Source organism: Pseudophryne corroboree, chromosome 1 (assembly GCF_028390025.1).
Source record: "Pseudophryne corroboree isolate aPseCor3 chromosome 1, aPseCor3.hap2, whole genome shotgun sequence".
In the NCBI taxonomy this organism is placed as follows: Eukaryota; Metazoa; Chordata; class Amphibia; order Anura; family Myobatrachidae; genus Pseudophryne; species Pseudophryne corroboree.
The window spans coordinates 452,744,826-452,754,551 of record NC_086444.1 but is presented as its reverse complement, the minus strand read 5'-3'; positions in this window follow the sequence as shown (position 1 = coordinate 452,754,551).

Sequence of the window (9,726 nt, the reverse complement as noted above, 5' to 3'; positions counted from 1 at the left end):
CATGGAACCTGCTGAAGGGGATGGCTTCGTAGGCCGCCACCATCTTTCCCAGTGCTTAAGTGCATTGATGAACTGACACTCTTTTTGGCTTTAACAGGTCTCTGGCTTTTTAAAAATGATAGCCGAGTCGTTGGAATCAACTGCGACTTTGGCAGATTTAGGATCCAGCCGTGTTGCTGCAGCACTCTCAGGGAGAGTGACACGCTTTTCAGCAACTGATCTCTCGATCTCGCTTTTATCAGGAGATCGTCCAAGTATGGGATAATTGTGACTCCTTGTCTGCGTAGGAGCACCATCATTTCCGCCATTACCTTGGTGAAAATCCTCGGGGCCGTGGACAGCCCAAACGGCACCGTCTGAAACTGGTAATGACAGTCCTGTACAGCGAATCTCAGGTACGCCTGATGAGGAGGATAAATGGGGACATGAAGGTATGCATCCTTTATGTCTAGTGATACCATAAAATCCCCCCATTCCAGGCTGGAGATCACTACCCGGAGAGATTCCATCTTGAATTTGAACCTTTTTAGATACAGGTTTAGGGATTTTAGATTCAGAATGGGTCTGACCGAGCCATCCGGTTTCGGGACCACAAATAGGGTTGAATAGTACCCTTTCCCCTGTTGTATTAGGGGAACCTTGATAATCACCTGCTGTCGACACAGCTTTTGTATTGCAGCTAAAACTATTTTCCTCTCTGGGGGAGAAGCTGGCAAAGCCGACTTGAAAAATCGTCGAGGAGGCACTTCTTCGAATTCCAGTTTGTAGCCTTGGGATACAATTTCTATCGCCCAAGGATCCAAATCTGACAAAACCCAGACCTGGCTGTAGAGTCGAAGACGTGCCCCCACCGGCGCGGACTCCCGCAGTGGAGCCCCAACGTCATGCGGTGGATTTTGTATAAGCCGGTGAGGACTTCTGTGCCATGGCATTGGCTCTTGAACCCAACAGTCCAACGTCTCTCGCAGCGTCTCTCATATATAACGCTGCGTCTTTAATATGACCCAAGGTCAATAAAATGCTATCCTTATCTAGGGTGTCAACGTCAGATGACAAGTTATCTGCCCATGCTGCTATTGCGCTACATACCCATGCCGACGCTACTGCCGGTCTGAGCAAGGCACCCTTATGTGTATAAATTGATTTTAAGGTAGTCTCCTGTCTGCAATCAGCAGGATCCTTGAGGGCTGCCGTGTCTGGAGATGGTAGCGCCACCTTTTTGGACAAGCACGTTAAAACCTTGTCCACCCTGGGCGAGGATTCCCACCGTAACCTGTCCTGTGCAGGAAAAGGATACGCCATAAGAATTCTCTTGGGACTCTGCAGTTTCTTGTCCGGAGTTTCCCAAACTTTTTCAAATAAAGCGTTCAGCTCATGAGATGGGGGAAAGGTTACCTCAGGTTTCTCTTACGTCCTAGAGGATGCTGGGGACTCCGTAAGGACCATGGGGTATAGACGGGCTCCGCAGGAGACATGCGCACCTAAAATAACTTTCTGGTATGGTGTGCACTGGCTCCTCCCTCTATGCCCCTCCTCCAGACCTCAGTTAGATCTTGTGCCCAGAGGAGATAGGGTGCATTACAGGGAGCTCTCCTGAGTTTTCTGTGAAAAAGCAGAGTCCAGGGTGTCGACAGGTGTTCAATCTACGGATGGCACCGACTCACAGGACCCGTCTGGGTCTCAGAAACGTCCCTTCTCACAAATAGGGGACACAGATACCGACACGGACTCTGATTCCAGTGTCGACTATGATGAAACAAGATTGCACCCCAGGGTGATAAAAAGTATTCAGTGCATGATTATTGCAATAAAAGATGTTATACACTGATGAGCCCTCGGTGCCCGACACGAGGATACACATGTTTAAGGGAAGGAAACAGGTTATGAATTTTCCTCCTTCCCATGAACTAAATGAGTTATGTTAAAAAGCTTGGGAAACTCCAGATAAGAAGCTGCAGCTTCCCAAAAAGGTTCTTATGGCATACCCTTTCCCTACACAGGACAGGGTACGTTGGGAATCCTTTCTCACAGTGGACAAAGCCTTAACACGCCTTTCCAAGAGGCGCTACCGTCCCCTGACACAGCGGCCCTCAAGGACCCTGCGGACCGCAGGCAGGAGACTACATTAAAGTCTATTTACACACATACTGGTACTTTGCTTAGACCGGCAATTGCGTCGGCATGGTTATGTAGTGCAGTAGCAGCGTGGACAGATACCCTGTCAGCTGACCTTGATAGGGATACAATTATGTTAACATTAGCTCATATTAAGGATGCAGTCTTATATATGAGGGACGCTCAAAGAGACATTGGATTACTGGGTTCGAGAGCCTATCTATGGCTATTTCGGCAAGAAGAGCCTTATGGATCCGCCAATGGACGGGGGATGCAGAATCAAAAAGGCATATGGAGGTTTTACCTTACAAAGGTGATGTATTGTTTGGGGACGGCCTCGCGGACCTGGTCTCCACAGCTACCGCGGGTAAGTCTACCTTTTTACCTTTTGTTCCCCAACAGCAAATTAAACCTCCATAATATCAGATGCAGTCCTTTCGGTCGCATAGATCCAGAAGAGGTCGGGACTCCTCTTTCCTCGCCAGAGGTAAGTGTAGAGGCAAAAGGACACCTGCTGCGGCTAGTTCCCAAGAGCAGAAGTCCTCCCTGGCTTCCGCTAAGTCCACCGCATGACGCTGGGGCTCCCCTGCGGGAGTCCGCACAGGTGAGAGCACACCTTCGACTATTCAGCCAAGTCTGGGTTCAGTCAGACGTGGACCCTTGGGTGATAGAAATAGTCTCCCAGGGTTACAAGCTGGAATTCGAAGAGGTGCCCCACGTCGATTTTTCAAGTCGGCTTTACCAGCTTCTACCCCAGAACGGGAAGTAGTGCTGGCTGCAATTCAAACGCTGTGTCAACAGCGAGTGATTATCAGGGTTCCCCTGAACCAACAGGGAAAAGGGTATTATTCAACCCTATTTGTGGTCCCGAAGCCGGATGGTTCGGTCAGGCCCATTTTAAATCTAAAATCCCTAGACCTGTACTTGAAAAGATCCAAATTCAAGATGGAATCGCTCCGAGCGGTGATAGCCTGCCTGGAAGGGGGGGATTTTATGGTGTCACTGGATATAAAGGATGCTTACCTTCATGTCCCCATATATCCCTCTCATCAGGAGTACCTGAGATTCGCGGTACAGGATGGTCATTATCAGTTTCAGAAAATGATGGTGATCCTGCGCAAGCAAGTAGTCACGATTATCCCATGCTTGGACGATCTCCTGATAAAAGCGAGGTCAAGACAACTACTGGAGAACGTGTCACTCTCTTAGAGAGTGCTTCAGCAACAGAGTTGGATTCTCAATCTGCCAAAGTCACAGTTGGTTCCGACAACTCGACTGACGTTCCTAGGCATGATACTGGACATGGAACAAAAGAAAGTTTTCCTCACGTGGGGAAAAGTCCAGGACCTCCAGAACATGGTCCGAGACCTGCTAAAGCCGAAAAGAGTGTCAGTTCATCAATGCACTCGGGTTCTGGGGAAAATGGTGGCAACTTACGAGGCCATTCCCTTCGGCAGGTTCCATGCAAGGATGTTTCAATGGGATCTTCTGGACAAATAGTCCGGGTCCCATCTACAATTATCAAAAAATAACACTGTCCCCCAGGGCCAGGGTGTCTCTTCTATGGTGGCTGCAAAGTGTTCACCTTCTAGAGGGTCGCAGGTTCGGCATTCAGGACTGGTCCCTGGTAACCACAGACGCGAGCCTCCGAGGATGGGGAGCAGTAACCCTAGGAAGAAATTTTCAGGGACTGTGGTCAGACCAGGAGTCCTGTCTACACATCAACGTGTTGGAACTAAGGGCGATATACAACGACAAGCGGAGGGTCTTCTTCGCAGCCTACCGGTTCTGATTAAATCGGACAATGTCACAGCAGTGGCTCATGTGAACCGCTAAGGTGGGACAAAAAGCACAGTCGCAATGGCGGAAGCCACCAGGATTCTTCGCTGGGCGGAAAATCACGTAAGCGCTCTGTCAGCAGTCTTCATTCCGGAGCAGACTTCCTCAGCAGACCCGATCTCCATCCAGGAGAGTGAAGACTTCATCAAGAAGTCTTTGCAGAGATAACGAGTCTCGGGGGAGTTCCGCAAATAGACATGATGGCGTCACGCCTCAACAAGAAGCTGCGGAGGTATTCTGTCAGGTGCCGGGACCCTCAGGCAATAGCAGTAGACGCTCTGGTAACACCATGGGTTATTACAGTTGGTCTATGTGTTTCCTCCTCTTCCTCTCATCACAAAAGTGTTGAGGATCATTAGACGAAAAAGAGTACAGACAATTCTCATTGTTCCAGACTGGCCTCAAAGGGTCTGGTACTCAGATCTTCAGGAGATGCTCACAGAAGATCCTGGGCCTCTTCCTCTGAGAGAGGACCTGTTACAGCAGGGGCCCTGTCTGTTCTAAGACTTACCGCGGTTCCGTTTGACGGCAGGGCGGTTGAAAGCAGGATCCTAGCTGAGAAGGGTATTCCGGAGTAGGTCATACCTACTCTAATAAAGGCTAGGAAGGAAGGAGGTGACGGCAAAACATTATCACCGTATCTGGCGGAAATATGCCTCTTGGTGTGAAACGTAAAGGGAGTGCTACACATCCTGCCTCCTTTTGTGCCCCCAGGGACACCATGGGAACTGAACGTGGTGTTACAGTTCCTTAAATCACACTGGTTCAAACGGTGGAGTTGAAGTTCTCACCTGGAAGGTGGTCATGTTGTAAGCCTTGGCATCTGCAAGGCGTGTGTCAGAATTGGCGGCCTTGTCTCACAAGAGCCCTTACTTGATTTTTCGTGTGGATAGAGCAGAAGTGAGGACTCGTCCTCAATTTTTACCTAAGGTGGTGTCTTTATTTCATATGAAACAACCTATAGTGGTGCCTGTGGCTACGAGTGACTTGGAGGATTCCAGGTCCCTGGATGTAGTCAGGGCCTTAAAGATTATGTAGCCAGGACGGCTAGAATTCGGAAAACAGAAGCATTGTTTGTCCTGTATGCTGCTGCCAACAAGATTGGCACGCCTGCTTCGAAGCAGACTATTGTGCGCTGGATCTGTAACACGATTCAGCAGGCTTATGTTACGGCTGGATTGCCGTTACCGCATTCAGTAAAGGCCCATTCCACTAGGAAGGTGGGCTCTTCTTGGGCGGCTGCCCGGGACGTCTCGGCATTACAGCTTTGCCGAGCAGCGACTTGGTCGGGTTCAAACACTTTTGCTAAATTCTACATGTTTGATACTCTGGCTGATGAGGACCTAGCATTTGCTCAGTCGGTGCTTCAGAGTCATCCGCACTCTCCCGCCCGATTGGGAGCTTTGGTATAAACCCCATGGTCCTTACGGAGTCCCCAGCATCCTCTAGGACGTAAGAAAAAGAAAAAGATTTACCGGTAGGTTTAAAATCTTATTTTCTTCTCCTTAAACATGCATATGCTCGTGTCAGGCACCGAGGGGTCCTCTGTGATATGCAAAACATCTTTTATTGCAATAATCATATAATGAATACTTTTGGCCACCCTTGGGTGTAAACTCGCATCATCGTAGTCGACACTGGAGTCAGAATCCGTGTCGGTATCAGTGTCTGCTACCTGGTACAGGGGACGTTTATGAGAGCCCGAAGGGCCTTGTGACACAGTCAAAGCCATGGATTGACTCCCTGCTTTTTCTCTGGACTCTGCTTTGTCCAATCTTTTATGTAATAAAGACACATTTGCATTTAAAACATTCCACATATCCAAGCAATCAGATGTTGGCGTCGCCGACGGAGACACCACAATCATCTGCTCCACCTCCTCCTTAGACGAGCCTTCCGCTTCAGACATGTTGACGCACACATACTGACACCCCCACACACACTGGGATATACAATTATGGGGACAGCCCCCCAATAAGGCTCTTTGGAGAGACAGAGAGAGAGTATGCCAGCACACACCCAGCGCCACTGGAATAAAATCCCAGACTGTATAGCGCTCTTTTATAGAATAAATAAACACTCACTGCGCCAATTAAATGTGCCCCCCCCCCTCTTTTTTGCCCTCTGTACTTGCTCAGCAGGGGAGAGTCCGAGGAGCAGCTTCTCTGCAGCTTGCTGTGGAGAAAAATGGCGCTGGTTAGTGCTGGAGGATCAAGCTCCGCCCCCTCAACGGCGGGCTTCGGTCCCGCTCAAATTCTTTATACTGGCGGGGGGGTTTCAATATACTGCCTCCGCAGTATCTATTATATTAGCCAGTGTCCCTTGAGGTTAATATTGCTGCCCAGGGCGCCCCCCCCTGCGCCCTACACCCGTACAGTGCCTTCTGTGTGTGTATGTGTGGGAGCTATGGCTCCCACAGGCGGCAGAAGACTTCAGATCTTCACTGAGGTACCGCTGCGCGGTAACGCTGCGCGGTACCTCAGTGAAGATCTGAAGTCTTCTGCCGCCTGTGAAGTCTTCTTTCTTCTTATACTCACCCGGCTTCTATCTTCCGGCTCTGTGAGGAGGACGGCGGCGCGGCTCCGGGACAACAGCGAGGATGACACCTGTGTTCCGACCCTCTGGAGCTAATGGTGTCCAGTAGCCTAAGAAGCAGAGCCTATCAGTTAAGTAGGTCTGACACTGAGGAAGCCGCCGATGCAATAGAAGGCGGGGAAACGCGTCTGTCATTATTCCCTTTACAGGAGTTAGTAGCGGAAACATCAGCGGGCCGGCCGGCCGCAGGCATAAGAAACCCCATTGAGTTTGGGAGGAAAAACACGCAGCAGAAAGAACCCGGAGGCTCCAGATAAGGCTCTAACCAGCCGGGAGGGGTTTGTCCAAGAACACTGCACAGGCATAGTATTATACACTGAAAAAGTGAAATGCTATAATTGCTATATAAGAGGCTATACTCATGCATGATCTGCTTAGCTAAACGGCAGAAGCCCTAACTGTGGATAAAGCGGTTCTAAGTGTACAATTAAATGTGGATGTCTTTTACTTGAGCAGAGAGATTTTCTGATCTGGACTGAGCTATTATATGAATGCATGCTTGGATGAAATATTGATACCTATAAGGAAAAATACCCTGCATGGTTGCATGTCACTAACCAAAAAAGCGCTGGACATTCCATCTTGGTTTAAATCTGTTGGGAGTGATATTACCAATATTGCAAGAGAAAGATATTAATGGTTCATTTAAAGCATATAAATTAAGGATACAAATTGTATCAGGCATCTATACTGGAATCAAGAAATTTATCCTCTATCATTAGACCCAGTAGTAATATATTAATTGGTTTTACTAAATACATTTTTATGTGATGCTGGGCGGTATCGAGTATTGTATGTATTTGTTTGTATGTATTTATATATGTTTAGAGAATAATTTTATGTGATAATAAATATCCACATCAGATTGATTTGCGCAGTCCCAGCCTTGTTTTTCTGTAGTTTCTATATTAAGGGTTAAAACCAAAGACCCTTGGGGATTGCTGCATCCTTCTGTAGCCAATCACAGCGCAAGGTGATTTTGTTTTTTTATTAAGATCTGAAGTCTTCTGCTGCCTGTGAAGTCTTCTTTCTTCTTATACTCACCCGGCTTCTATCTTCCGGCTCTGTGAGGAGGACGGCGGCGCGGCTCCGGGACGAACAGCGAGGACGACACCTGTGTTCCGACCCTCTGGAGCTAATGGTGTCCAGTAGCCTAAGAAGCAGAGCCTATCAGTTAAGTAGGTCTGTTTCTCTCCCCTCAGTCCCACGATGCAGGGAGCCTGTTGCCAGCAGGGCTCCCTGAAAATAAAAAGCCTAACAAAAAGTATTTTCAGAGAAACTCAGTAGAGCTCCCCTGCAGTGCATCCAGTCTCCTCTGGGCACAGGATCTAACTGAGGTCTGGAGGAGGGGCATAGAGGGAGGAGCCAGTGCACACCCATCTAAAGTCTTTAGAGTGCCCATGTCTCCTGCGGAGCCCGTCTATACCCCATGGTCCTTACGGAGTCCCCAGCATCCTCTAGGACGTAAGAGAAAGAAATCCAAGGATACAACCTCTAAATAGATTAAATATAGGTTGAACTCGATGGACAAACTTGTTTTTTTTAACCTTATCAACGAAGGGAGTGATTCAGACCTGATCACTGGGCTGCTAAATTTGCTGCGTCATCGTCCAAGGGGAGTGTATATTCGCCGTGCAAGTGTGCGATCGCACGTGGACGCCGAGCTGCAAAAATCCAGTGTGTACACTCTGTGTGCAGCCCAGGACTTACTCCTCCAGTGCGAGAGAACAGGCTGATCGAGGCTGGAGCAGACGTCACCCACCCACCATGAAAACACTTGGGCATGCCTGCATTTTCCCTGACACTCCCAGAAAATGGCCAGTTACTACCCACAAACCCTCTTCTTGTCAATCACCTTGCGTATGGCTGTGCGATCTAAATTTTCATACCAGCCTGATGCTGTCCCGCAATGCCTGTTGTTGTTTGCATTGCGGTGCATATGCATGAGCAGTCTAACGCTGACTGCCCGCTGTGCGAAAAAAACGCACAGCAGCAATCAGCTCTGAATCACCCCGTGTTACTATGTTAGTGCTGGGCAGTGGAATTTTAGCCTATGCTGAGTTGTGCTTATGCGACAATACATCTGTTTACATCTGAATATCTTGCACCAGGGATAGAGCTGGTGTAAGTGTGTACTGATAATAATGATGGCGTAATGGAATTAAGGCTGACCTCCCTACTCTGCATCAGCCCAAAGTGCATTTACAGACATGAAGCGACTGGATAATACGCTAAACCTGAAATGGCTCAAAAGAACCAGGTTGTTGTATGACAGAGATGCCAGGTACAAACATGACAAGAGTGTAATATGAGCAGAGAGATTGACTATAAAGAGAAAATGAGTGACCTGACAGTGGAGAGATCAGAAGAAGCTGACAAAGAGGACAGTCCCCATGAGTGCTAATGATTATCCTAAGGACATTAATGTGACGTTACTCAGAGCTATTGACCAATCAGAGTGCTAACAGCCACTCACTGTATGGAAGCATGTGGAGAGACGGCGCGGACTGCAGGAAGGGTAAGTTATGATCTTTTTTTCTGTGCTGGGGGGGGGGGGGGATTGTCAGATCTGGGGTCTTCTTTTATTAATTGGAAATAGGTGGCATTTTGGGGTCTGATTTGATTTTATGAATTGTGAATAGGGAGCAATGAGTGTCTGCTCTGTGGTTTGATTTTATTAATGGGGGACCAGTGGGTGTCTAATTTGGAGTTTGATTTTATTAATGGGGGAGGGGTCAATGTGTGTCCGATCTGATTTTATTAGTGGTATATATTGGGGGGAGGGGGTTGTAAATGTCCTATCTGGATTCTGATTTTAGTGACTGGGGGAAGAGGGCAGTGGCTGTCTGGTCGTAGGGGCCCCATTGCATTGCTTTGCCTGCAATCAGGGCCGGTGTTATGCCGTAAGCAGGGTAAGCAATGCAGGAAGGCGCAAGGGTTGGAGAGGCTCCATCCTTGTCCTGAACCATTCGCTGACGCGTTCCCTATTCTACGAGCCCCAGGCAAGCAGTTGCGGCACCAGTCCAATCTTTTTATCGCAGACCAGTGGCCAATAGGCAGCGTGGACTATATGAACTTGGCGCCGGGTGCAAGACAATTATGGCCTCCAGACTGGCAGCGAATCAGAAGTAGCATAATGTGAATAAGGTAAGGCAAATATGAAACATTGTAAATAGA